This window comes from Mustela lutreola, chromosome 16 (assembly GCF_030435805.1).
Source record: "Mustela lutreola isolate mMusLut2 chromosome 16, mMusLut2.pri, whole genome shotgun sequence".
In the NCBI taxonomy this organism is placed as follows: Eukaryota; Metazoa; Chordata; class Mammalia; order Carnivora; family Mustelidae; genus Mustela; species Mustela lutreola.
The window spans coordinates 16,783,303-16,811,218 of NC_081305.1; the positions used below are offsets into that span (position 1 = coordinate 16,783,303).

The window sequence follows — 27,916 nt, forward strand, 5'->3', positions numbered from 1 at the left end:
AGGGTCATGACTGACTACTGTGCCAGAATTTCTCAGAACAACCCTAACTTTTGCCTGAGAAGTTCTGAGAGGAAACTCACAGTCTTCCTGAAGATTATACATGGCCTCCTCCATGGAAGGAGGGGTAGCTGTACTGAGACAGGCTTCCTTTTGGGCTTCTCATGACCCCTGACACCTCACTACATATGTCTTGGGAGCTGCTACTCCCTTTGATCTCCAGGCCAAAGTAGAGATTCCAGGCCCGTTCGTTCCCTCCCAAAATCAGGATCACAGACAGGTCTTGGTGCCCAGATAGGGTTACCCCTAGAGCAAAATTACCAGCATCTTCCTCTCAGGCTCCCACAAAGCTCTCTGCAGACACCATCTGTGGACATCTATCTTATGAGACCCAGAAGGTTATCTCTTCAATAAGCATGTCTTTCATTGTCACCGTTTTAAAATTTTCCATCCCAGTTCCATTTCCATGCCCTTCCTTAAGTCACTGTAATTTTTTTTTTTTTTTTTTTTTTTTTGCAGTTGCAACGTTGCAACAGGAAACAAGGGAGGGCTGTGTAGATAGAGCCATAGAGACACACCCATCTTTCCCATCCAGTGCTCTCATCTTGGGCTCTGGTATGGAACTGGGAGGGTGCCAAAGCACCTACTCCCAGGAGCTCCTAATTTCCTCCCAAATCCTCTTGGCTTTGGAGTTACAACTTTTAACAGGAAACAGCTTTCAAACAAACAGGTGAACTCAGAGGTAGGGGCCTTAGGGATCATCTAGCCAGACTAGAGACTGAAGCCACCAGGTCATGGGTGTCGTGTGACTTGTCTTCAGCTCCCTGTGAAATTACTTCTGGTCTAGGGCTCTTTGCCTGAAAAGCTACTACTTTTGGATCAGGTACTGTAGGAGGTATTTTTCATATATTATCCAACTTTTATGCGAGTCATATAAAGACATTAGCCCCATTTTACAGATGAAAATATAGAAGATTAGAGGGTTACATAACATCCACAAATTACTCAGCTAAAAAAACGGGGGAGCCAGATTTTAAACATCCAGACTCTGTGTTGTTTATTTTTACTGAAAAGGTAATACAGTACAAAAAAGTACATGTTAAAAAATAAGTCTCGGGGAGGGCTGCCTGGGTGGATCGGTTGGTGTAGAGTCTGATTCTTGATCTTAGCTCAGGTCTCCATCTCAGGGCCTCCTGTTCTAGCCCTGTGTTGGACTCTACATTGGGAGTGAAGCCTACTCAAAAAAAAATTCTCAGGCGCCTGGGTGGCTCAATCCTGCTTCTCCCTCTCACACTCTCCCTGCTTGTGTTCCCTCTCTCGCTGTGTCATTGTCAAACAAACAAACAAATACATAAAACCTAAAAAAACCCAACCAAACAACCCCCCCCCCCCCAAAAACAAAGTCTCTCTTCTACTCCAGGCTCTTAGTTTCCTTTCTCAGAGGGTATCATGTGAGTTCACATAACTGAGAAATGTTCTAGATATTTTTAAGCATATGTATGTACGTGCCTTTCCCCCCTTTAAAACCACAGAACTGTATTTTATGTTATTATATGCCATCATCCCAGCTGACTTATTCTATTTTGAAGATCTTTTGTATAACTGGCACATAGAGAAATACTTTAAAAAAAAAAATGGCTGCAGAGGCGCCTGGGTGGCTCAGTGGGTTAAGCCTCTGCCTTTGGCTCGGGTCGTGATCTCAGGGTCCTGGGATCGAGCCCCATATCGGGCTCTCTGTTCATTGGGGGGTCTGCTCCCCCCCCACCCCACCGCCTGCCTCTCTGCCTACTTGTGACCTCTCTCTCTCTGTGTGTCAAATAAATAAATAAATAAATCTTGAAAAAATGGCTGCATAGGACGAAAGTCACACAATTGATTTTTCTGCCAATGAAACTCATTTTTTTATTTTTGATATTAAAAATATTGCTGCAATAAACACTCTGTTACCTAAGTCTTTGCAGACATGAACAAGTGTATCTATAGGACCAATATCTAGAAATGGAATCTTTGGGTCAGAAGGTGATCCACACATAAAATTGTGACAAAGGTAGCCAGAGAGTTGCAATAATTTACATTTCCACGTCACACTAAATTCGCATCTTTGCTTATCCGCTAAATGAAAAATAGCATCATGCTGTTTTAAATTTACATATAATAAACTCTATTTTATTCTGGTATGTGTAACTGAACTTTACCTTACTGATTTGTAAGAGCTCTTTGTATATAAAAAAAAGGTCTATTATTTAAGTTGAAAATATTATTTGTCATAGTTGGCATTTTTTCTTTGTGAAATTTTTTTCCAGTGGAGAAATCTACATTTTAATTTAATTTCATTTTTAGTTTTTTTATTTTTTTAGATTTCATTTATTTATTTGACAGACAGAAATCACAAGTAGGCAGAGGCAGGCAGGCAGAGAGAGGGAGGGAAGCAGGTTCCCCGCTGAGCAGAGAGCCTGATGTGGGGCTCAATTCCAGGACCCTGAGATCATGACCTGAGCCGAAGGCAGAGGTGTTAAGCCACTGAGCCACCCAGGGGCCCCTACTTTTTTTTTTTAAAGATTTTATTTATTTATTCGACAGAGGGAGAGAGATCATAGGTAGGCAGAGAGGTAGGCAGAGAGAGAGGGGAAAGCAGGCTTGATCCCAGGACCCTGAGATCATGACCTGAGCTGAAGGCAGAGGCTTAACTCACTGCGCCACGCAGGCACCCCCAAATCTGCATTTTTGATGTAGTTAAATTAATTAGTTTTTCCTTTATGGTTTCTGGATTTTGTATTTTGCTTGGAAGAGGATCTATAATCTTAACTACTATGCTATGCTGTATTGCTTCTATTTATTAACAACGCCACCTAACATGAACCAAGTTGGATTTATGTCACTATATGCAAGCATCTCTGACAATAATTGGTCCAAAAGGTCTCTAAAACTTTTCCTCTCACCACTTTGTTTTATTTAGTTATTTTAGGATTGTTTCATTTATTTTATTTTATTTTTTTAAAGTAGGTTCCATGCCCGACGTGGGGCTTGAACTGATGACCCTGAGAGCAAGACTCACATGCTCTTCTACTGACTGAGCCAGCCAGGGACTCCTCTCTGTACTTTGGAACTTCAAGCAATGGCCATACCCTGAAGTCTATGCAATGTATAATTTCCAAAAAGGAGGAAGACCAGAAAAAAAGAAATAGGAAAATGTAGACATTCAATGATTTTTTTCACTTTTGTGAAATCCATGTAAAAAAATATATATATATAATAGCCCATGTACTATCAACATGGACTGTCTCTGAAGAAAAATATATATTACGAAACTGGCTGCTTGGGGCGCCTGGGTGGCTCAGGTTAAGCGTCTGCCTTCAGTTCAGGTTGTGATCCCAGGGTCCAAGGACTGAGCCCAACATCAGGCTCTTTGCTCAGTGGAGTCTGCTTCTCCCTCGGCCTCAGCCTGCTTATACTGTCTCCCTGTCAAATAAATAAATAAAATCTTAAAACAAACAAATAAACAAAACTGGCTGCCTCCAGGGAAGGTAACTGGAGAGGGAAATGGGGGGAATTATATGCCCTTGTCCCTTTTTAATATTGTATTTTATGAAAATATTTACCTACTAAAAAATAAATAAAGCTTTTTACTTCACTGAATTAACTACTAGGCAAAGGTTTTTGTTTTGTCTTGTTTTTAAAGATTTTCTTTATTTATTTGACAGAGAGAGACACCGAGAGAGAGGGAACACAAGCAGGAGGAGTGGGAGAGGGAGAGGCTGGCTTTCCGCTGGCCATGGAGCCGGATGCAGGGCTCGGTCCCAGGACTGTGAGATCATGACCTGAGCCAAAAGACGGATGCTTAACAACTGAGCCACCCAGGCAACCCTAGGCAAAGGTTTTCCAGAACACCATTTGATAAGTAGAAGAGATAAATAGCCTGATCTTAAAGGCTTACTGTCTGGTAGGGAAGGTAAGTCATACACAGAAATAAAGATTACAGAACAAAATACAGTAAGTGTCCTAACAGCACAGAGAGTATAAAGAAAGATCATAGGAAACGTGTCACATTTTAGGAACAGGAAGTGGACTGGAGATGGTGAGCAGAAATGACAGGAACTCATGCTACTCCTGGCCAGTTTCTCACTCAATGAAAACTAAAAATTCTAAGAACATCTTTTTTTCCCTCACCTTAAAGATTTATTTATTTATTTATTTATTTGACAGAGAGGGAGAGAGAGATCACAAATAGGCAGAGAGGCAGGCAGAGAGAGAGGAGGAAGCAGGCTCCCTGCTAAGCAGACAGCCTGATGTGGGGCTTGATCCCAGGACCCTGGGATCATGACCTGAGCTGAAGGCAGAGGCTTCAACCCACTGAGCCACCCAGGCACCCCAAGTTCAATGATCTTATATTTGTATTTAAAACTGGCACTGCACAATATAAAGATGAAGTATATAATTTGTGCTAATAATTTCACATCTAAAATTTTCTCTACTTCGGGCACCTGGGTGGCTCAGTTGGTCAAGTATCTGCTTTCAGCTCAGGTCTTGATCTCAGGGTCCTGGGACTGAGTCCTGCACTGGGCTCCCTGCTCAGTGGGGAGCATTTCCACCATCTGCTGCTCTCCCTGCTTGTGTTCTCTCGTTCTCTGTCTATTAAATAAAAGCTTTAAAAAAAAAAATTCTCTACTTAGAACATTAACAGCAAGTAATACAAAAATGACAAGTTGAGGGAGAGACAAATGGTGAAAGAAAGGAAAAAAACTTGTGGGGGGAGTAGGGGGATGCTATCCTCACTGCCCTTTGGTAACCTCTCTTTCCTTGAGGCTGGCAGTGTGAATAGAAGAGATGATTCCCGAAAGACGATGACTCCTAGAGCTACTGCCTCATGATTACTCACTCATCCAATAATCATTATTAAGGGCCTACTTCGTGCCCAGGCAGTGTGCTGGTGATAAAAGGATGAATAATGCACGAACCCTACCCTCTGGCAGCTACGGCCTAGCAGGGAGAGGGAGGAAGAGAGAGGAGAGAGAGCGAAAGAGAGAGACACACACACACACCCCGGACACTATGATCTCTCTAACGATAAGCTCCACACTTCCGTGGAAGCAAAGGAAGTGATTTCTGCCTGTGGAGGTGGGCGGAGGGAGAGCGTTCCTCACCCTGTGAAAGGGATTTCAGTCTTTTATTTGTAGCCAAAGGGTGGCTGGCACCATGGAGCGGTTTGGAGAAACTCTAGCAAGTCCCTGCAACCTTAAGCCACCTCAAATAAATGCAAATTCGAAGCAAACCTGGCTTGCTTATTATGGGGCTAAAAGACAAGTCTCCTGACATCCGGTCCAATGGCGTTCAGTCCAAAGTGTCTCTTACAGAGAAATTCTAGAGTTCCCACTGTTTATTACAAGGTCATCTTTTTTCTTCTTCTTCTAGAGGAATCTATCTCCTACTCAGAAATATCTTTGAGAATTTTTGCCAGAGCCTCCTAACATTCAAAATAAGGTTAGCTTTTACTTGTTAAAGAGGGAGGTTCTAAGGCATTCTCTTCTGCTAAGGTACACGGCTCCTTCCTGGTGTGGGCAGGAATTTTCCCCTTGGCACTGCCGTGTCCTTAAAATAACAATAATGCTTGTGCAAACACCACTTCATACTTGAGGAGCGCTGAGCTCCTTGTTATCAGTTACCGGATCTCCTTTTTTGGGTAACTGTTAGGCAAAGGCTCCTTCTTAATTAATGGGTCTATTTTAGCAACCCATCCTGGAAAGGCTTCTTCCCAATCCTTGTAACACTGGGGATCCCACACATGACAAGGACTTCCTCTGGACTCCCCAAGGATCAAAGCTTCCTGCCAGCCGGGGATTGTCACCAAATCCCACGGATCAGGGGTTGAATACAAGGAGAGTTCAAAGGTAAAGCTACTCACAGGAGCCACTGTGGTGGGCAGGATATAGGCAATCCCATGGAGGAAACCTTTCATTAAGAATTCAACACACCTGCTCTTCATCCTCCCCACCCCCCCCACCCTCCACATCGAGGCCCAAGGACTCCCAGGAAACGCAGAGGGGGTACAGGTGTGAGTGGGGGTGGGTGCATTTCATCCAGAGGAGATCTGGCTTAGCTTTTTGTAGCTGATGGTTCAAAGAAACATTTCCACCATCCGAGAAGTTCTTAGGCCAGGATATCTTAAGCAAGTACTGAGATGCTTAGTTTGAAAAGTCTCTGGAAAAGAACTGATGCCTGGAGAGGAAGGGGGAGGATAGGAGTGTGTGTGTGTGTGTGTGTGTGTGTGTGTGTGTGTGTGTGTTTGTGTGTGTGTGTGTGTGTGTGTTGCAGAACCACTTTTACAAAGAGAACTTAGGTGGATGAAACTGCTAGTCTTCTGTTATCATGTGGGATCGATAAAACACAACACAAATGGTCCCAAGTAAGACATTTACAGAAATACAAGCTCTGCAAAGATACTATCTAGCAGAGGATTTTCCATCTATAATTTCTTAATATTGAAGGGAAAAATGGGTCGCTAAATACAAAAGGATACGATAGTTAAACGCTAGCATACAATAACTGTACTGAGAGCTTCATCTTCCCACAGACCCAACATGTGAGGCAAAAAAAAGAAAAGATCAGAAGGAAAGAGAGCTCAATTCCGCCCAATCCCATCCCTCACCTCTCGTGGCTCCTTTGTGGCTAATAAATATTGGGCACGAGGACAGAAACAGGGAAGTTAGACACTGAAATAAAAGGGAGGGGCAGACAGGAGAATGGGGGGGCGGAGACTGGAGTTAGTGGTGGGAAACGGCCTGGCAAAAAGATTCTCTAGACTGGCGCCCAGAAGAGGAGGACATCCCAGAATCCGACTAGTTCTGTTTATAACATGCTAGAATAAAAGATCTGGTGTAGTAAGAATCTGTCAGGAAGTCACAGGCCAACTACTAAGGGTCCTCATTTTGACCACTGTCCCTCAGTGTTAAGACCAGTGACTGATTTGGTGGCTAAGGGACGTGAGAGTGGACAGATGGGACTCAAGTAGAGAGAGCCAAGGATCATCAACAGAGCACAACTCAGCCACCTTTTCCCAAAGCGTGTGCAGGAGGCTTTGCTGGACACTCTGGGTAGCAAGGACCTTGGCCCGTCCTTGAGGAGCTCACCTCCAGAGCAGGGAGACTGACGAGCAGAGCTGAACCTAATGGCCCGGAGGCAGGCGAACTGGGCGAGGCGAATCATGGTGCTCGCTCGCAATCACTAGCGGGGGAATCTGGAGCAAACGACCTCAGCTCTCAGAACCTCAGTGATCTCAACTGTAAAATGGAGGAACACTGCCGCCTTTTAAGGATGTTGTAAAGAATGAGAGTTAATGTCTATAAAGATCCAAGCACAGAGACTGGCATGTGGTGAGTGCTAAATAAGTGGGGGGTTGTCGGTCTCCCCATAAGTACTGTAATCTCTGTGTCATTGCTACTCTTCTCTCAGTGAGGCCGAGGACAGAGCCCGGCATGGAGCAGCTCTGCTGTGTACTAAATTTTGGACAAGTAAATGAATGAATGTGTAATAACGATAGCTAAATCTTACATAAAAGCTGTTCCGTGCCAGGTATGGTTCTAGGCATATTCTCTAGGCGCTCACTCACTCCTCACAACACCACAACGAGAGAGGTACCATCATTATTTCTAGCTGCCCCGGTCGCACAGGTAGTAAAGGGCAGAGCCCGGATTCAGACCCAGGCAGCCTCACTTGGAGCCAATGTTCTTTAGGAGCCACTACGCTATTCTGCCTCTTGAAGGGGTATATTACCCTTTGTCAAAGTGGGAAGCAGAAGGCACACTGCCTACCTTACAAGCTGACTGTGGGATCAAAAGAGGTTACGCGTGTGAGGGTGTACTCTGCTATGATAAGCCAAGGGGTGTATAATTCAAAGTATTGTTGGTATTATTATTCCAACACTGAAATAATTGGGGTTACCACCATGGGGCCAAGAAGACGAGAGGAAAGGTACGCCTCTGAAAATGAAAGAGAGTAGAGTCCCATGGAAAGGTGTCAGGAAGATGAATAAGTGGAAAGGAATTAGAAGAAAAGGTGTAAGACGAGGTAAAGAGATTTAACGCAGTCTGAGTGCAGAAGTCAGGGCCAGCGGTGGTCCCGGACGTCTGGGAACACTGAGCATGCGATTTCATAGAGCTGGGGGCACCGGAAAGAACTCTGTGGAGCAAGCAGACAGGAGCCAGGCTCCGAGGTCTAGGATGTGAGCAACCTCTCTAAGATCATGGGCAGGAAAAAAATACATGGGAGAAGCATCATGGAGGTAGACAATTTGGACCTCATCCGGGGAGCTCTGGCCTGAAGAGGAATACGTGCTTTACTGATAAAACCCAAACCTTCACTTTGATGGGTGTGTGACAAAGAAATTAGGGCTGATTCAAACAGAAAGTCTGGGCTTTTGAGACGCCTCACTGAAAGCGAGGGAAAGGTTGGCAAAGAAAGACAGGATTACTAAAGACTAAGAGATTTCTATCCATGCCTGACAGAGAATCTCAAACATGCTGAAGTTCAGGGTAGAATTATTATTAACTGGAGGTTACTGAGCTTTTCAAAACCCTTTTATTTCCAAGGTATTTTTTTCTGCCAGAGCTAGAGATAAATGGCATTTTTACTCTTTCTGGATCATGTCTGGCTCTTAAATGGGGAGGGTCTCTCGAGTGCAAATTGGAGAAGGTGTGGGATGCAGATGCAGGGAGTACCAGCATGATTTTCAGTGAAGAACAAGAAGAAAAACTGTAACCGGTCAAGTGCCAAAAATGCTACAGGTACAAACACAGGTTGGCAGCTGAGGGACAAAGACCAAGCCGGCCAGCACGGTTAACCCCTGGGAGGGGTGACAGCTCAGGAGTCCTAAACAGAAAGCAGGTGGCTGGACTTAGCTACACAACTGGACGCTCCTAGGCTCGCTGAAGCCGCAGCACGCCGTGCAAGGGTTCGATGGGCCAGAGCTGAGCGCCCACAGCGGCTGCCCCTTGCTCGCAGCTGCAGGGCCGGGAGCACCACTGATGGCGCGCGAGGAGCAACCGCCGCAGCGTCTTTCAGAACGTCTTTAAATAGCAACCTGAGGAAGGCAGCAGCCTTCCTTCACCCCCACAGGCACGGAAATAGAACAAAGAAGGCAGGAAAAATGGCCGGAGTGTGTGCAAAGGCAGCGGGCCATCGCTTGTGGAGATTGGGAGCTTTGTCCATAAAAGGTGATTAGCTTTCAAACTGTACTCTATGACCTCGTGTGGGGAAAGGGCTCTGCTTTCCTGGCCCTGGAGGCTCTCTGTGCAGGCACCCTGCTGAGGGAACCCTTGGCCTGTCCCCTCCCGGCGCCTAACGCCTCCCGCGTGGGATCAGACCGGGCCTGCAGAAGACTCACTATGGTCACTGAGTGTTTACTACATTCCAGTCACTGTGCTAAGCCTTTCACATACATTATCTCATTTAATCCTCTGAGGTAGATGTTATTAGGCCCAGTTTATGAGTTAGGGGAGAGGAGGGGTGCCTGGTGGCTCAGTCGGTTGGACATCCGACTCCTGATCTCAGCTCGGGTCTTGATCTCCGAGTCTTGAGCTCAAGCCCTGCACTGGGCTCCAATGTGGAGCCTACTTAAACAAAAAATCAAACAAACAAATTAGGGAAAGGGGTTTTAGGGGGAGGTTCAGTGATTTGCTCAAGGACACAGCTAGAATTCAAACCCACGTCTGTGAAGTCTCACTCTGCAAACTCTGCTTTTAAACTTGTGCAGTTACTAGCAAAACCAATATGCAAGAGGTGGCTGTGGAGAAAATATGACCTTTTCCCCACACCATCAACATTGTTTATCTGGACGGAGCCCGGGCAGGGAGGGGGCCGAGCTGTAACTGGGCTCCTGGCTGGCAGTGAGGTTTGGCTTTTCTTTGGGGCACCAGTTTGCTTTAAGGCATCCTGCACCACTCCAGGTTCAGCCAGGTCACCCAGCTTCAGGACCAGCTTGAGTTGCCCAGAGGGGAAGGACAGACCACTCTCTTGAGGGCGTCTGCTCAAGGGAATTCTAGGTTCTGTGCAAAATGTGTCAGGAAGAAAAGGTTAGAGAACTAGACCAAAGGCCAGAGAAAACCAGTCGGAGACACACAGAGGCACTGGTGGGTTTTGCTTTATGTACTAATAATATATATGGCGTGGACTAGACCAGAAAAAGGAACCCCTGCCATCCACATCGAAGCATGGCTACAAAGCCCAGACTTTGCCTCCGCACAACACCATCATTCTAGTGTAGAGATTCTCCACCCTTGCTGCACAGTACCGTCCCCTGGAGAATGTTTAACATGGCTGGGCCCCCGCCTCACACCTAAGAATCAGAATCAGAGGGGCTGGGACTCAGGACTTTCAAAAAAAGTTTTAATTTGTTTTTATGATTTTTATGCTCTCCACTCTAATAAGCAGCCAGGATGCAGGAGTGTGGGAGGTTAGGAAAAAAACACTGGGTAGGAGATTAAGAGTTATGCCACAGTTTCGAAAGTAACAACATTGCCTGGGAAAAATCTAAGTGCCAGGAACAAGGGTGACGTGAGTTGGATATAACCTATTACACTTCTTGGAATTTTCTTAACTATCAACAATCAGGTTTTTATGTTCCAGAAAGGGAATCCGGTCAGAATCATTTTAAGATTTTATTTTTAAGGGACGCCCTAGGTGGCTCAGTCAGTGAAGAGTCTGCCTTCGGTTCAGGTCATGATCCTAGATTCCTGGGATTGAGACCCATATTGGGCTCCTTGCTTGGCAAGGAGCCTGCTTCTGCCTCTCCCTCTGCCTGCCTCTCCCCCTGCTTGTGCGCTTGCTCTCTCTGATAAATAAAAATCTTAAAAAAAGAAAAAAAAAGATTTTATTTTTAAGTCATCTCTATACCCAATATGGAACTCAAACCCACAACTCTGAGATCAAGAGTTGCATGTTCCAGTGACTGAGCCAGCCAGGCGTCCATCAAAATCATTTTTGATCCACGAACTGGCACTGCATATTTTCTCCAAAATATTTTAAAACTTTGTTCTTAAACATGTGTATACGAAGTGTGATTCTGAAGGAAGAGAAAGTTGTAAGCTATCAACATGCGTTAAGAAAATGAAAGGCTAAAATAAATGCAGCTGCCTCTGTTGCTGGCTTGGCTAGAATTATGGCAGAAACCTCTGCCCAGACGGGAGGAATTAAGGGAAATACAAATGTTAGAATTTTGACAGATACACACATACACTGCTATATATATATAGTACATAGATAGTATATCTATGGTGCGTGTGTATGTGTGTATGTGCACATGCACGTGTGTGTGTGTGTGTGTGTGTGTGTGTGAAGAAGCCAAGTTTTGAAATGCAGAAGGTTCTGGCTGCACATCAGCATTCATCCTGTCACTCTGCTTCAGGACTCCTTCTCCCCGCTGATCTGGGGACAGCAAGTCTGCAACCAACTGCGATGAAAACGTTAGGCGTTTCTAAATAAAGGGAGGTAAAATTCCCTTGAAGTCCCTCGAACTTGTTTGGACAACTTCTGCTCTTGGGAAACATGAACACCGGAAGAGCTTGGAAATCCCAGAATTTTCAGGTTAAGATCTAGGAAATCTATTTATCACAAAGGCAGATACAAAGGGATGAGGAGATGTGTTCCCTGCCTCTCGGAGAAAAGATTTCATGCACTCTCTCAACACACATTCATTAAGCACTTACTTTGTGCAAAGCACCGTCTGAGATTTGAGGAATAGAAAAGTGAATGGAACGAGTAGTCAAATTCACAGAGACAGAGAGGATGGTGGTTGCCAGGGGCCGAGGGAGAGGAAAACGGAGAGCTTGTGTTTAATGGGTGCAGAGTTTCAGTTTCGCAAGATGAAAAGAGTTCCGAGGATGGGTGGCAGTGCTGGAGTGTGAATATGTTTAAAGCTACTGAACTGTATACTTAAAAATGGTTAAGATGGTAAATTCTGTCTTATGTATCTTTTACCACAATTAAAAGAAACTAGTGTCTAGCGTGTTCAGGGACTCACAATCCCCTGGTGACATGAGACATGAACAAATTATTACGATATCTACTCTAGCCCGGAGCTGATATGTGGAGTGCTGCAGAGCCTGAAGAAGGGATTATTATTATTATTATTATTTAAAGATTTACTTATTTTTTTAAGAAAGAGAGAGAGAGAGAGACAAGTGTGATTTGGGGTAGGAGGTGGATGGGACAGAGGGAGAGAAAGTCTTAAGCAGACTCCTCGCTGAGTGAAGGGCATGCCCGGGCTCCATCTCACGACCTGTGAGATCATGACCTGAGCCGAAACCAAGGGCTGGCCGCTTAACTGACCCAGGCACCCTGTGATTACTAATTTTACCTAAGAAATCAGGAAAGGCTTTCCACAGAGTATAGAATTTAAATAGAGTCCAAAAGGATGAATAAAAGCTTATCAGATGGACAGCTGAGGGGAAAAGAAGGCATTCGAGGCATAAGAAATAGTAGGGACTGCTCAGCAGGGAGCCAGCTTCTCCCTCTCCCTCCGCTCTCCTCCCACTGCCCCCCCCCCGCCCCGACTCATGTGCATGCCTGCTCTCTCTCTCTCAAGTAAGTAAAGAAAATCTTTAATTAAAAAAAAAAAAGAAAGAAATAGTAGGGATAAAGATACGGAGGCAATAAACAGTATGCAGGGGGTTTAGGGTTGGCGCGAGGCTGTCAGGGCGTTTGAGAAGGAAGGAAGAGGAAGAGATAGAAGTCAGGGGGATCCAAGACATAAAGAGCTTCGTGCGAAGGAACCTGCTCTTTAGCTCATGGACCAGGGTAAAAAAGTTCGCTGGGGACTGGACCTCAGCAGATGTGCATTTCGGAAGACCTCTCCAGCTGTAGTTCCTCTACTGTGCCGACTGACCGAGTACCTGTCAACCCTGGAGAATTACAGAGGTGAAGAAAGTACAATGGTTAAGGAAACAGAAGTCCTAGGAACACGAGTCTGTCCCAATATACCTGTAAGAGTTCGCCCCTTCCTCAAGTACCATCTCAGGCTGGTTCTAATTAGTTCCGTCCCAACAGCCAAGCTGGCAATGAGGCAGCCTCTATCTGCACCCACTGCTACCTCGGGCTGGCTGTTCGGGCTGTGCATAAATGTAAACATTCTGGACCTCAATTTTCTTGCCTGTAAATAGAGTTAATAAGCATATTTATCTCAAAGGGTTGTTAGGAGGATTCCACGAGATCATGAATGTGAAAACCTGGTGCTTTGCCTGGCATACAATAAGCCCTTGATAAATGTTGTATTATTATTAAATGCTAAACCCCAGAGAACATGCAATTTATTCAGAGCAGATTTGCCAAGAGCAAACAAACCATGGGGTGATGATGAGCAAGGAGCTGGAAGAGACCCCAGGGCATCAATCGTAACTGTCATTTCATGTCATCCTAAGGAGGGTACACTTAGAACTCTGCCCTTTCAGAGGGCAGAGCAAAGACAAGTGGCAACCCACTTCTAATTGCAACCCAGAGGCCCCTCTGATTATCAGAGGAAGAATAAATTCTGATCAGGATGCAGGGCGGAAGGAAAGTCCCAGGAATCTCACTCCCCAGCCTAGCAGCCCTCAAGGTGTTTGGTCTGTTCCCTGCTTTTTTCAGTTCTGTGTACATTATGGGAAGTTTCTGGACGGTGTAGTTGGTGGTTGGCCTGAACTTTTGGCAAGAGATCGTGGAACATGAAGTAGGGTGAAAGGAAGCCAGGGCTGTTTCCTGTCTCTGCTCTCTGAAGAGTTCATTCTGGCAGGTCCTGGGAGGTTAGGGCACCTGGGTCCAAGGCCAGCCCCAAACCCTCTCCTCTCATGGTTCCATCCTTCTCCAGGACAGACAGTAAACAAGCTGTCAGGAGGTAGTCTGGCCCATTTTCCTTTAGAGCATCAGATTTCCAGGATCGGAAGCAGACTTCTGTTAGCCATGATCTGTGCAGAAAACGCCCGAGTGACTTGGTCTCTAAGTCCTTCAGATGACAGTCACTAAACATGGAGTCCTAGAGCCATGCTGCCTGGTTTCTCTACCTCCGCTCTGCCACCTACTAGCTGCCACAAAAGTTACTTCTCTTTTCTGTCTTAGCTTCTTCACACGTAAAATAGGGATATTAATTATACCTAAATGGATATGAAGATTAAGTGAATTAATGGAAAGCACTGAGATATAAGTGCTATCACTAGCAAATGCTCAAAGTATTTTTAGAGTTTCAGTGTACACTGAATTTTTCAGGATTGCAACTACCATATAAACTAAGAGAAGATAGTATTTTCATTTGTTTAGAATTTTACACAAGAGTCATTTACTTTTTTTTTTTTTTAAGATTTTATTTATTTATTTGACAGACTGAGATCACGAGTAGGCAGAGAGGCAGGCAGAGAGAGAGAGAGGAGGAAGCAGGCTCCCCACTGAGCAGAGAGCCCGATGCAGGACTCAGTTCCAGGACCCTGAGATCATGACCTGAGCCGAAGGCAGAGGCTTTAACCCACTGAGCCACCCAGGAGCCCCTGGAGTCGCTTACTCTTTTGAAGATTTTTATTTATTTGAGAGAGAGAGAGAGAGAGCAGAAGCAGGGGGAGAGGCAGAGAGAGAGGGAGAAATAGATTCCCTGCTGAGCTGGGAGCCTAATGTGGGGCTCGATCTCAGGACCCTGTAAATCACAACCTGAGCCAAAGACAGATACTTAACCATCTGAGCCATCCAGGTGCCCCTAGTTTACTCTTTTGGAAAATCAAGTTCTACAATGTACTTCTGAGCTGTTAGCATAAGATACCTGTATGATTTTGTATTTGTAGGTGTTACATTCATTATGGGTCTACATATAAGAGCAACCAGATAGTTCATTGTATCTTAGAGCTAGCCTAGACATTGATGTATTAAAATATATGTTATTTTAGTATAAACAAATGTCCTTTTATTCCTTCTTCATATTATAGTTAGGACATTATATTGATTTTTTAAATATATATGTAGGTTAAGAAGCTAAAATTTCATTTCAGGAGAATAAAGGGAAACACCAAAATATCTGTTATAATAATTTGTTATAAATAAAAGTGTGTTGGGTCTGATATACAGAAAGGGAGATGACAGCAAACATTCCCAAATGTGGTGCTTAACTTGTGCTTCCTTTATGATGTCACCTAAGACACCCTGGAGAAGATGACAAATCTTGTTCCAGGTGAATGAGTGAATAAAGTAGAGGGAAGAGGAAGAGATGCTATCCTTTTATTAGCACTTGGCCAATGTAAGCTAAGCTACCAGGTACAACTGGAAATGAGTGCTAGTTCTTCCTGGCATTAGCTTTGGAAACTTATAACCACTTGTCTCTTCATGAACTTTCTTTCCTCATTCATAAAAGGAGACAGTTGGATTATTTCCCAAGGTATCTTCCATGGAACATTATTACTTGGTATGCTTTTTTTTTTTTTTTAAAGATTTTATTTATTTAACAGAAATCACAAGTAGAGAGGTAGGCAGAGAGAGAGGGAAAAGAAAAGCAGGCTCCCTACTGAGCAGAGAGCCCGATGCGGGGCTCGATCCCAGGACCCCGGGATCATGACCTGAGCTGAAGGCAGAGGCTTTTTTTTTTTTTTTTTTTTAAAGATTCCATTTATTTATTTGACAGAGATCACAAGCAGGCAAAGAGGCAGGCGGAGAGAGGAAGGGAAGCAGGCTCCCTGCTGAGCAGAGAACCCGATGCGGGGGGCTCCATCCCAGGACCTTGGAAACATGATCTGAGCCGAAGGCAGAGGCTTTAACCCACTGAGCCACCCAGGCACCCCAAAGGCAGAGGCTTAATCCTATGAGCCACCCAGGCGCCCACTTGGCATGCTTATAATGAAGAAAGGGTTCCTTGGTAAATGAGTTGAAGAAATTGTTAGTTTTCTTTGCTGAAGGCCTTCTCAGATCCTTTAATAGGTTAACATGTACCTAATCGCCAAGAGGAAAATATATAGTTGTATGCAGCATCTTCCAAACGTATTTGACCATGAAGACCTTATGTCAGAGGAACAAGTCGTAAGGTTAATAAGCCAAGGGAAATTTTTATGAAATACAAGTTAAATGATCTCTAAGGCCTTTTTAACCTTTAACATTCTAAAATTCTCTACACACAAAGAATAATCCAGTCAAGAAATGGGCAGAAGACGGGACGCCTGGGTGGCTCAGTTGGTTAAGCAGCTGCCTTCAGCTCAGGTCATGATCCCAGCGCCCTGGGATCGAGTCCCACATCAGGCTCCTTGCTCAGCAGGGAGCCTGCTTCTCCCTCTGCCTCTGCTTGCCATTCTGTCTGCCTGTGCTTGCTCTCTCCCCCTCTCTCTCTCTGATAAATAAATAGAATCTTTAAAAAAAAAAAAAAAAGAAATGGGCAGAAGACACGAACACACAGTTTGCAAAGAAGACATCCAAATGGTCAAGAGATGCATGAAAAAGTGCTCAACATCACTTGACATGAGGGAAATACAAATCAAAACCACAGTGAGATACCACCTTATACCAGTCAGAATGGCTAAAATCAATGTCAGGAAATGACAGATGCTGGTGAGGATGCGGAGAAAGGGGAACCCTCCTACACTGTTGGTGGGAATGCAAACTGGTGCAGCCACTCTGGAAAACAGTATGGAGGTTCCTCAGAAAGTTGAAAATAGAGCTACCTTATGACTCAGCAATCGCATTACTGGGTATTTACCCTAAAGATACAAATGTAGTGATCCGAAGGGGCACGTGCACCCCAATGTTTATAGCAGCAATGTCCACAATAGGCAAACTACGGAAAGAGCCCAGATGTCCATCAACAGATGAATGGATAAAGAAGATGTGGTATATATCTACACACACACGCATATGTATACACACACAATGGAATATTATGCATCCCTCAAAAATTGACCTCTTGCCATTTGCAATGACGTGGATGAAACTAAAGGATATTATGCTAAGCAAAATAAGCCAATCAGAGAAAAGCTATTCTCATATGATTTCACCTGTATCTTAAGAAACAGAACTTAAGAAACAAGGCAGAGGATCATAGGGGAAGAGAGGAAAAAATGAAACAAGACGGAACCACAGAGGGAGACAAACCATAAGAGACTCTTAAACTCAGGAAACAAACGGAAGGTTGGTGGAGTGAAGGGGGGTGCCAGGGATGGGGTGGCCGGCCAGGTGATGGACATTGGGGGGTATGTGCTATGGTGAGTGCTGTGAATTGTGTAAGACTGATGAATCACACACCTGTATCCCTGAAACAAATAATATATATGTTAATTAAAATAATAATTATTAATTTAAAATAGATAAATAACATTATAAAATTCTGAGTTTGAATAATAATGCTTCATTCTTTGTCTTTCTAGATCAGATAAGAAGGATAAGGAATAGGCTAACCTACAGAAAATAAAACTGTATAGGTCTGATGCAGAAGAGGAAGATGAACCAAGTTCTAACATATGTAGATCTATGTAAATGATTATGCAGAAGAGGCAGAGAGGGAGCAGTCTTAAATGTCAGGGCTTCCAAACTGTCACTTACATTATCACTAGAAAAGGTTGAACATTGATATTTTAGCAGTCGCAGTAAGGTACTGAGTTGTAATCTTTTCAGCTCAATTTCTCAAATCCATCACTACTGTCAAATGGATCTGGCTAAGTTACTATTGAGGAAATCTATGGGACTAACCCCCCTCCTAGGCACTGACCCCCACCTCTTCCCTCATAGATAGGTATCATGGAGGCTGAACACAGTTTTACACAAAACAGCATTTCCACATACCCCACCTGGCCCAACCAAGTTGATGTGGAGATGGGCATCTGATCTTCGCCGCAACATTAAGTTTCTTCCCTGCAACTTTTGCATGTGGGGCCAGGGAGGGACTCTGAGCGTTGGATATAAGAGTAACACTGGGCCACTGTCCGTGGTCATAGTGCTGCCACAGGAGGAAAGCTGGGCTTTAGTGCAAAAGAACAGAGGTGAAATACAGAAGAAGCAGAGGCAAGAAATGGAGCACTTCAATTCCCAATTCTAGGAGTCACGAATAACCAGCTCCATCCCAGCTTTTCCCATGACATGACTGTCAACCCTTCCTTGGATTTGGTAGGCCAACAAGTTCTCTTTGCTTAAGCTAGTTCAGGCTAGATTTCTGTTGCTCAAAACTCAAAGAGTTCTCACTACAGTTACATATATCCTCCATACCTACTTTCTTCATCTATAAAGAAGAAAGAATGGAGGCTGCCATCTGAAAGCTGATGGACTAAACACATGTGTACACTATCGCCCTTTCCTGGAACCCCACAAACGTGACAGTAAAGGGATACAAAATGGCACTAAGGTTTCAGAACAAAAAGCACTAACAAGGCAATAGTAATAAAAGTTTAGATGCAAGAAAGCAGTTGGATGAATTCTAGGGTCACCATCCTGACTTGCCCAGGTTAGTAAGTTTTACATCTGCTGCACTTCCATAATTATTAAGTGTTCTCTTTCACTTTCAGAAGTGTTTTAGTTTGGATGATAAACTGGTTCACTAAATCCAGAAGCAAGCCTAATACAAGCCCAAAAATGTTCCAAAATTGATGAGTATTATCTCTTAAAATGGAGGTGAACAGAAGACCTGATTGGAAGTTTGAGTAATAATCAGGTGACATGGTACCCAGGTGACTGTTCTTCCCTAACCATAACAGAAGCTTAGCGTTTTACCCTTCAGAGGATCCAACCAGAGAGATTCTGGAGACATGCACATTGGGTTCCAATAAGGATGAGTCTACCATGTTGAAAACAGAACAATTAAGTCTTGAAAGTCTACGTACTAAATGGTGAGATTGCCATCCACCTTCTTTCACTCATCTTCCAGAATCCTGGCAGCTAAGTTGGTATCCTCTAGAGAGGAGACAAGACAATTCCACTCTGACCAGCTCCAAAGCAAAGACTTCAAAAGAGTCTTAGAGTCTACCAATGAAAGGAAGTCTCCTGATGAAATGACTTGGCCAGATCATCCTCCTCCTATAAAGCTCACCAGTCCATAAGTATCGCCCCCCCACACACGGCATCATTAACTTTTAAATGCCGTATTCTTAAATCTTGCAGTAAGCTTAGAAAGTAACTGGTCCAGATAAGAGCAAGTGAGTGAAAGGGTAGTAGGAGATACGCCTCTCAGAAGATGAAACTGTTAGAGTACTCGACATACTTGAGCCTTTTAAGAGATTTATGAAAATTTAGCAAGGGGGATAAATTGATAATAGGTTCACATTAAAATAACAAATGTGGGGCGCCTCGGTGGCTCAGTGGGTTAAAGCCTCTGCCTTAGACTTGGGTCAAGATCCCAGGGTCCTGGGATGGAGCCCTGCATTGGGCTCTCTGCTCAGCATGGAGCCTGCTTCCTCCTCTCTCTCTGCCTGCCTCTCTGCCTACTTATGATCTTCCTGTCAAATAAATAAATAAAATTGTAAAAAAAAAAAAAAAAAAGGTAAACCTGAGACATTTATTAACTTCAGAGAAAGCCAAAATTCATACAAGAAAGGAAATGTAATCACAGTATATTATATGGCTCAGCTGTGGATAACAGTTATAGTCATGATAACATAAACACTAAATGCTGTTACAGCAAAAACTGTAATGTAATTATATAGGGAAAATGGGGAAGCAGAATACGTTCGTGGGGAGCATGTTCATAAAAATAATAACACATAATAATACACACTAAATAATAACTAATCAAAAGAATGTATAGATTCTAAGTACTTTACATCATTAAGGACGTTTAATTTTAAAAACAACTACATAAAACGGTACTATTATTCTCCTATTTTACAGATGAGGAAATTGAGGTACACAGATGTCAGCTAACTTGTGCAGTGTCTCACTGCCAGTGAGGTATAATGCCGGGATTCAATCCCAGACATTTTAGCTCTAGAGTCAACCCTTTAAGTCTAAGCCACTATGCTCCTCCGTTCTGTCTCACCACAGGCCAGTCTTCTCCACCTTAGGAACATAATCACTGAGTGAGTCTCACTTTCACCTATTAGATCTAGCAGGAAGTCAGTAAGTGGGGTGAAAAGTCAAGAAATAGCAGTGTAAGCATGCCACTCAGAAATATGGAAGTAAGTATTTAAAGAAATAATCAAGTTGAAAATAGTTGCTGATGGAAAGTGACAATGGTGGTAAGAAAGGAGGATGGGCTATGGATCTTTGAATTAAGTTTTGTAAAACTGTGAATAACATTTTTGGATATAAAAATCAAAATTAAAAAACAAATATGTTAATAGGATGAGTAACCCATTTGACAAATGGGCAAAGATTGGGAACAGACATTTCTCCAAAGATATACAAATGGCTAATAAGCTCATGAAATAATGTTTAACATCTTGAGCCATCAGGGAAATGCAAATTTAAACTACACCACTTCACACCCACTAGGATGGCGATAATCCTAGTAAATGACAGACAATAACAAGTATTAATGAGAATGTGGGGCATCTGGAACCCTCATATATAGCCTGTGAGAATGAGAAATGACACAGCTGGAAAACAGTCTGGCAGTTCCTTAAAAAGTTAAATGTAGAGTCACTGTATGACCCAGCAATTCCACGCCTAGATATATATCCATGAGAATGAAAAAATACATTTGCACAAAAACGTGTACATAAATATTCATGGCAACATTTTTAAAAATAGTCGAATAGAGGAAATAACCCAAATGTCCATCAACTGATGAATGGATAAACAAATACAGTTTACTCACACAACGGATTGTTATTCATCCATAAAAAGTTACGCAATCCCGATACAGGGCTATAATACGGATGAATCTTGACTACATTATGCTAAGCGAAAAAAGCCAGACACAAAAAGGCCACATAGTATGTGATTTCTTTCATATGGAATGTCTAGAAAAGGCAAATTCATAGGTAGAAAGTAGATTTGTGGTGGCCAGAGCTGGGGAATGGGGGTGGGGGCATGGTAGGAGTGACTGCTTATGACTACAGGGCTTCTTTTTGGGGGTAATGAAAGTGCCCTGGAATTAGGTGGTGGTGGTGTTTGAGCAATTTTATAAATATACTAAAAACCCTGAATTGCACAATTTAAACTTCTAAAAAATATTTGTTTATTTATTTATTTTTAAAGATTTGAGAGAGAGAGTGCACGCCCACACACACAAGCAGGGGGAGGGGGAGAGGGACAAGCAGACTCCCCGCTGAGCATGGAGAGTGATGTGGGGCTCGATCCCAGGACCCTGAGATAATGACCTGAACTGAGCCACCCAGGCGCCCCTTATTTATTTTTAAGTATCTCTATGCCCAATGTGGGGCTCGAACTCACAACCCCGAGATTAAGAGTTGCTCTTCTGACTGAGCCAGTCAGGCACCCCTGGACTGCACAGTTTAAAAGAGTGAATTTTATAGATATGAGTTACACCTCAATTTAGGAAATTACGTGAGGAAAAAAATACAAGATATGGCGGGAATGGGGCTCTTGCGCTATTGATGAACACAGCACACTCATTTATCTCCCTTTAGGTAAGCAGCAGAGGCCTGGTGGATGTGTCTTCATCTGCCTCCACCTGGCTTTGCCTTTCTCCTGTGCAACTTCCCTTAGGTTGGCTCTGACTCCAGCCTGGCACCACTCCTCTCCTGACACCTTCTAGCCCTACTCTCTCAGACGCCGGCTCAGATCCTGTGACAAAGACATCCCTAGAAAATGCCCCGGATACTGTCCAGGATTATGTAGCTGTAAACCCTCTTTAACTCAGCGGTTTAAGAGTCTGACTTCTGAGTTGCTATCCCACAAAGAAATCTTGTATTTGACAGACGGTAGAGATCCTTGGAAAAACAAGCATTCATTAATGACTAAACATTTGGTTGTTAATGTGTGGGAATGAACATTTGAGAAGTTGTGCTTCTGGTCTGACTGGGTCTTAGGAAGGAAAAGACAGCAAATTATATTGGGCTTTAACAGAATAAGACAAGCTTCTAAATATATATAACAGGTGTAAAAAATCATCACAGTTTTTTTGGCAACCCCTCGCCACAGAGAAGTGATGAGAACTTTGCTATTTACAGAAAAAGTAGATGGCTGAACGGGAACTAGTACTTGATACAAGTCTCCACTCGATTAACTAAAACGTTACTTTAAATATTCTCAGCATGGGAGAGAAACAGGTGACTGCATAATGGGTATTTTCATCCTCTACTGGTGTAATTATTTGTTTTGAAATAATCTTTATTTGCTCTTTTTCTTTTTTTTTAAAAAGGTTTATTTGAGAGAGAGCACACAGGCACCTGTGAGACAGAGGGAAAGTGGGTAGGGCCAGAGGGAGAGGGAGAGAAAGGATCTCAAGCAGACTCCCTAGTGAGTGTAGACCCTGACATGGGGCTTGACCTCATGACCCTGTGATCATGACCTGAACTGAAATCAAGAGCTGGATGCTCAACCGACTGAGCTACCCAGGCATACCTATTTTAAGTAAACTCTGCATCCAACATAGGGTTTGAATTCCCTTCCCTGAGATCAAGAGTTGCACGCTCTACCAACTGAGCCAGCCACAATGCCCTATTTGCTCTTTCTTTAAAAAAATAAGAAGTTCAGGGGCACCTGGGTGGCTCAGTTGGCTGGGCATCTGCCTTTAGGTCAGGTCATGATCTCAGGGTCCTGGGATCGAGCCCTGTACCCAGCTCCCTGCTCAGCAGGGAGTCTGCTTCTTCCTCTACCTCTGCTACTCCCTTTGCTTATGCTTTCTCTCTTAATAAGTGAAAAATAAAAAAATTTAAATAAGTGGTATTATTATTTGTGGTACTATATCCACTGTTTCATAGTGATAGGGAAGGAAGGGAGAAAACAATACCGCTGGAGGTCAAACCATGTCCAAATGTAGGTTAAATTCTCTGGTTCGATAACTACAAAAGCATCTAGATTCTTCTACGTTTTCCAGTCCAGCTGGTATCCATGAGGAAGAACAAGGTGATATATGCAATCATGAGATCCTCTCACGGAGTCAGAAAGCTGGATTCCACGTACTAAAGCCTGTCCTCCAAAACCTGAGATGACTGATGGTGTGTGCCCGGCATGATAAAGTGTAAGGTTCTGAAAGTTCCAGCCACGAAATGAACTGCCTATTCACTCAGATCGAATATAAACTTATCTTTGGTGGGTTGTTTTTCTTTTTTTTTTTTAAGATTTTATTTATTTATTTGACAGAGAGAGATGACAAGCAGGCAGAGAGGCAGGCAGAGAGAGAGAGAGGAGGAAGCAGGCTCCCTGTTGAGCACAGAGCCCGATGCGGGGCTCGATCCCAGGACCCTGAGATCATAACCTGAGCGGAAGGCAGCGGCTTAACCCACTGAGCCACCCAGGCGCCCCTCTTTGGTGGATTTAAAAAAATCCTTCAAAACCCCAGCAAATCTAAGGATATGATAGTAGCCGTGGTGGTGATGACAGTCGTCCTAACAATCCCACCAGCACCCACGATGAGGACTAATCATCATCACTGTCATCTTCTGCATTTACAATCCTTTACAGTTGCAGAATATCACATGTCATCTCATCTAATCCTCACCACATCTGTGTCAGGGGGATAGGGCTGATGTGCAGATGAGGTTCAGAGAGGTTAAGAGATTTGCACCAATCCCAGAACAGGCACCAAGTCCAAGAGTCCAAAAAATTACTCCATGTGGCTCCTTATTCTTTCAAGTGTCAGAAACAAGTTCTTTCAAGGTAAGGATGTCAGAAACACTGCTTCTCTTGTCTTCCTGAGGCTGGAGTATGTGGTACGGACACTTAAAGGAGAGAGGAAAAAAAAAAAGGAAAAATAGGATGGAGAAGAGATACCCCACACAGAAAAGGCTTCTCAAGATGCAGCAATAATGAACAGGTGGAAAGCATAAGCACAAAAGAGAAGGGACTATGGAATCCTAGGGGCTCAGTATGGGTTAAATTGTGTGTCCCCACTGCTGAAAGATACAGTGAGGGCCTAACCTCTAGTACCTCAGAATGTGACCTTATTTGGAAACAGTCATTGTGATGTGACTAGTTAAGGTCATACTGGAGGAGGGGGCCCTATTCCAGAAAGGAAGAAGGAAGCCATGTGAAGACAGAGACACATGGGGAGAACACACATGATGACAAAGGCAGAGACTGAAGCTATGTGGCTCCAAGCCAACAAATGCCAATGGCCGCCAGCCGAGCACCGGAAGCCAGTGAGAGACAAGGAGGAACTTCCCTACAGGTTTCAGAAGGCATGCGGCCCTGTGGACACTTTGAGTTTGGCCTTCTAGCCTGCAGAAGTAGGAGACAGTAGTTCTACTGTCAGTGGTACTTTGTTAGGCAGCCCCAGGAAATGACTACAGAGTCCGAGTGGATCCTTTCTTCTAAGACTGAAATGGAGCAGCAGCATCTCCACTGTCTGAGAGAGAAGAAGAAAGAGTTTGGGGGGAAGAGACCATTTATAAACCTAGGACTCAGCTGAAAGTCCCTCTAAGCCTCTGTCTCTCTTGGCACTGTGAACAGTGTCCAGCAAAGGCTGAATTCTTATTAAATGTCTTTTAGGAATAATACCAACACTGTAAACAGCCAGGCCCTGGCCAGTAGCAGATGATCGACAGAACTGCTGCCTTGGCCCAGCAGTCGGAGCCCTACGTTCCCAGAAAGGGAGCAGGCTCTTTAATTTCAGTCCTGGAAGGGCTTTCTCTCCCAAGTACTTTTTCAAAGTTTATAGGGAAATAATTATTACCTGGATCTCAGTCATGTTTATATAAATGTTCTTCTCATTTACTCCTCACACAGGGCCTTCAAGCTGTTAAAAAGAGCAATGTGTGAAACTGGCTCCAGGAAGGAAACTGGGCCCGTTCACTGTACTCACAGCATGAAAACCACACCAAATGTTGTCAAAATAACTTTCAGGATAGAACAAAACCAATAAAAGGAAGGAAAAGTTTCCATTCCTTGTGTCCATTTACTTATAACTTGCCATATGTGCTGTGTCAGAGATTAAGGGCCAAGTCCTCCTCGGGTCTCTGTTCTCAGTCTGGACAGACCGGAAACAAGGTGAACCTGGGACTCACTCACCCAATCTTTTGGACAAGACCACAGGTAACTGCTGTATCCAAAAGTGCCTAACATCACACTTGAGCCGGGTTTTTTTGGTTTTTCTTTGGTTTTGTTTTGTTTTGTTTTGTTTTTTTAAGGCCAGGGTATGCATTTTCTCTGACAAAGAACTAGGAGAGTAACCTCTGAATACACAAATGGCACTGAAACCACTCTTCATAATGTTATCAGGAAGAGGCTTAGGTCATCAGAGCCTATCACTGGACTCAAAGAAGGAATTCAAAATCATTCCGGTGGGGGGGGAAGAAGAGGACTCAATTTAGCTCAGAACCTGACTCAGCCATCAGTTTATAATTAATCCCAAACTCTTCTCCCTAAAGATGTTTCCATGGTTTGCTTATTTTCTGAAGACAGGACCGGGTGTTAAGATTTGTTTATCAGGGCGCCTGGGTGGCTCAGTGGGTTAAGCCTCTGCCTTTGGCTCGGGTCATGATCCCAGGGCCCTGGGATCAAGCCCTGCATTGGGCTCTCTGCTGGGCAGGGAGCCTGCTTCCTTCCCCCTATCTCTCTGCCTGCCTCTCTGTCTACTTGTGATTTCTGTCTGTCAAATAAATAAATAAAACCTTAAAAAAAAAAAAAAGACTTATTTATCATCTTGAAAGAATGAATTCTAAAGCCCACTACTTATCTCCTATTAGACACAATATAGACTGTTGGTTTTTTTTCCACCTAAAATGAGTGACTAGAAGGAAGAAAAGCTATGCTCTAGGAATTACCTTTTACTATTAAAAAGTAAGGGAGAGGGGTGCCTAGGTGGCTCAGTGGGTTAAAGCCTCTGCCTTCGGCTCAGGTCATGATCCCAGGGTACTGGGATCAAGCCTGGCATTGGGGGGGGGTGTGTGTCTCTGCTCAGCAGGGAGCCCCCTTCCTCCTCTCTCTGCCTGCCTCTCTACATACTTGTGATCTCTGTCTGTCAAATAAATAAATAAAATCTTAAAAAAAAAAAAAAAAGCAAGGGAGAAAGTTTAAACATAAAATGTTAGCACATTTAAAAAAAAATATTTTATTTTATTTAAGGAGGCTCCACACCCAGTGTGGAGCCAAATGCGGGACTTAAACTCACTACCTTAGATCAACACCTGAGCTGAGATCAAGAGTTGGAGCCTTAAACAACAAAGCCAGCAGGCACCCCTGAAAACTGATCTACATTTTTGGTTTCTGCTTAGGTCATGATCTCAGGGTCATGAGATCGAGCCCTGCATTAGGCTCCATGCTCAGTGGGGAGTCTGCTTGGGATTCTCTTCCTCTCCCTGTCCCTCCCCTACTCCACTGAGTATAGTTTCTCAGTCATACATGAATGAATGAATGAATGAATGATTGATTTTATTTTTCAGTAATCTCTATTCGTATTGGGAGACTTTGAACTCAAAACCCCGAGATCAAGAGTCACATAAATTGCTGTCACATTTAGTCACTGTAAACCCATGTGCAAAGTTCTCAAGTACTTCACAGTTCTTCTAAGAAGTCAACTCTCTGTAAACTGTGTAGAGGACTGTAGTAGTAGCTACCTAAATAAATCTAGAACTACAGTCAGTCCCAAAGTACTCATCCTTTTTTTAGGATCATCAGCTTTTTCCCTACTGCCTACAGCCAATTCTCATTATTTATGGTAATTATGTTCTATAAAGTTGCCATGAACACTGAATTAGTTTTCATGTTCAGTATCAGTGGATACTGAACCATGGCTCCTAGGGGAAATACAGGTTTAGGTTTCTGAGAGCTTCTGGTCACTCCAGATCACTTACCTTTTAAATCTTTTTTTCTCTCTTCTTCAAATTTGATCATCTCTATTGTTCTGCTTTTAATTCTATTCAGTGATTTTTTAAAAAAATCTCAGGTATTATAGTTTTTAGTTCTAGAACTCCCATTTGGCTTTTTTTTTTTTTTTTTAAATTTATTTATTTGTCAGAGAGAGAGCGAACGAGAGTGAGCACAGGCAGACACAGTGGAAGGCAGAGTCAGAGGGAGAAGCAGGCTCCCTGCGGGGCAAGGAGCACGATGTGGGGCTCGATCCCAGGACGCTGGGATCATGACCTGAGCCGAAGGCAGCTGCTTAACCAACTGAGCCACGCAGGTGTCCCCCATTTGGCTTTTTAAAAAACTATTTCTATTTCTTCACTTTTTTTAATTTTTAAAATTTTTTATTTAAATTCAATTAATTAACATATAGTATATTATTAGTTTCAAAGGTAGAGCTTAATGATTCATCAGTCTTACATAATATTTGCTGAGATTTCTATCTTTTTATTAATTATAGGCATTTTTCTCTTCTACTTCATTAAGGATAATTATAATATGGGATGCCTGGGTGGCTCAGTTGGTTGGACGACTGCCTTCGGCTCAGGTCATGATCCTGGAGTCCCGGGATCGAGTCCCGCATCAGACTCCTAGCTCCATGGGGAGTCTGCTTCTCCCTCTGACCTTCTCTTCGCTCATGCTCTCTCTCACTGTCTCTCTCTCAAGTAAATAAATAAAATCTTAAAAAAAAAAAAAAGGATAATTATAATAGCTCCTTTAAAATCCCAACATCAGGATTACCTTGGGGTAGTCTCAGTTTCATTTTCCTTTCTACTGAGAATATTTACATTTTCCTGGTTTTTCATTTATTGAGTTATTTTCGACTATATCCTGGACATTATAAATGTTAAATTAAGAAGACCCTAGAATTCATTCTTCTCCAATTAGTGGTTTCTGCCGCTTCTTCTTTTTTTAAAGTGGGCACTTATCTTGCTCGGTTCAGGGGTCAGTTCTACATGTAGGCAAACAGAATTTGGGATGCCTTTCTCTGGATCTACCCATTCCAGGATATTCCAGGATTTCCCTTCTCTGTCCTGGAGCT

The 27,916-nt window shown here is 43.4% G+C and overlaps 1 protein-coding gene across 2 annotated transcripts in view; it reads right to left on the minus strand.

Annotated features, from left to right (window-relative positions):
- TANGO6 (transport and golgi organization 6 homolog) overlaps positions 1-27,916 on the minus strand; it is a 185,958-nt gene that overhangs the window by 1,073 nt on the left and 156,969 nt on the right. The gene's annotated exons all lie outside the window — the stretch shown is intronic.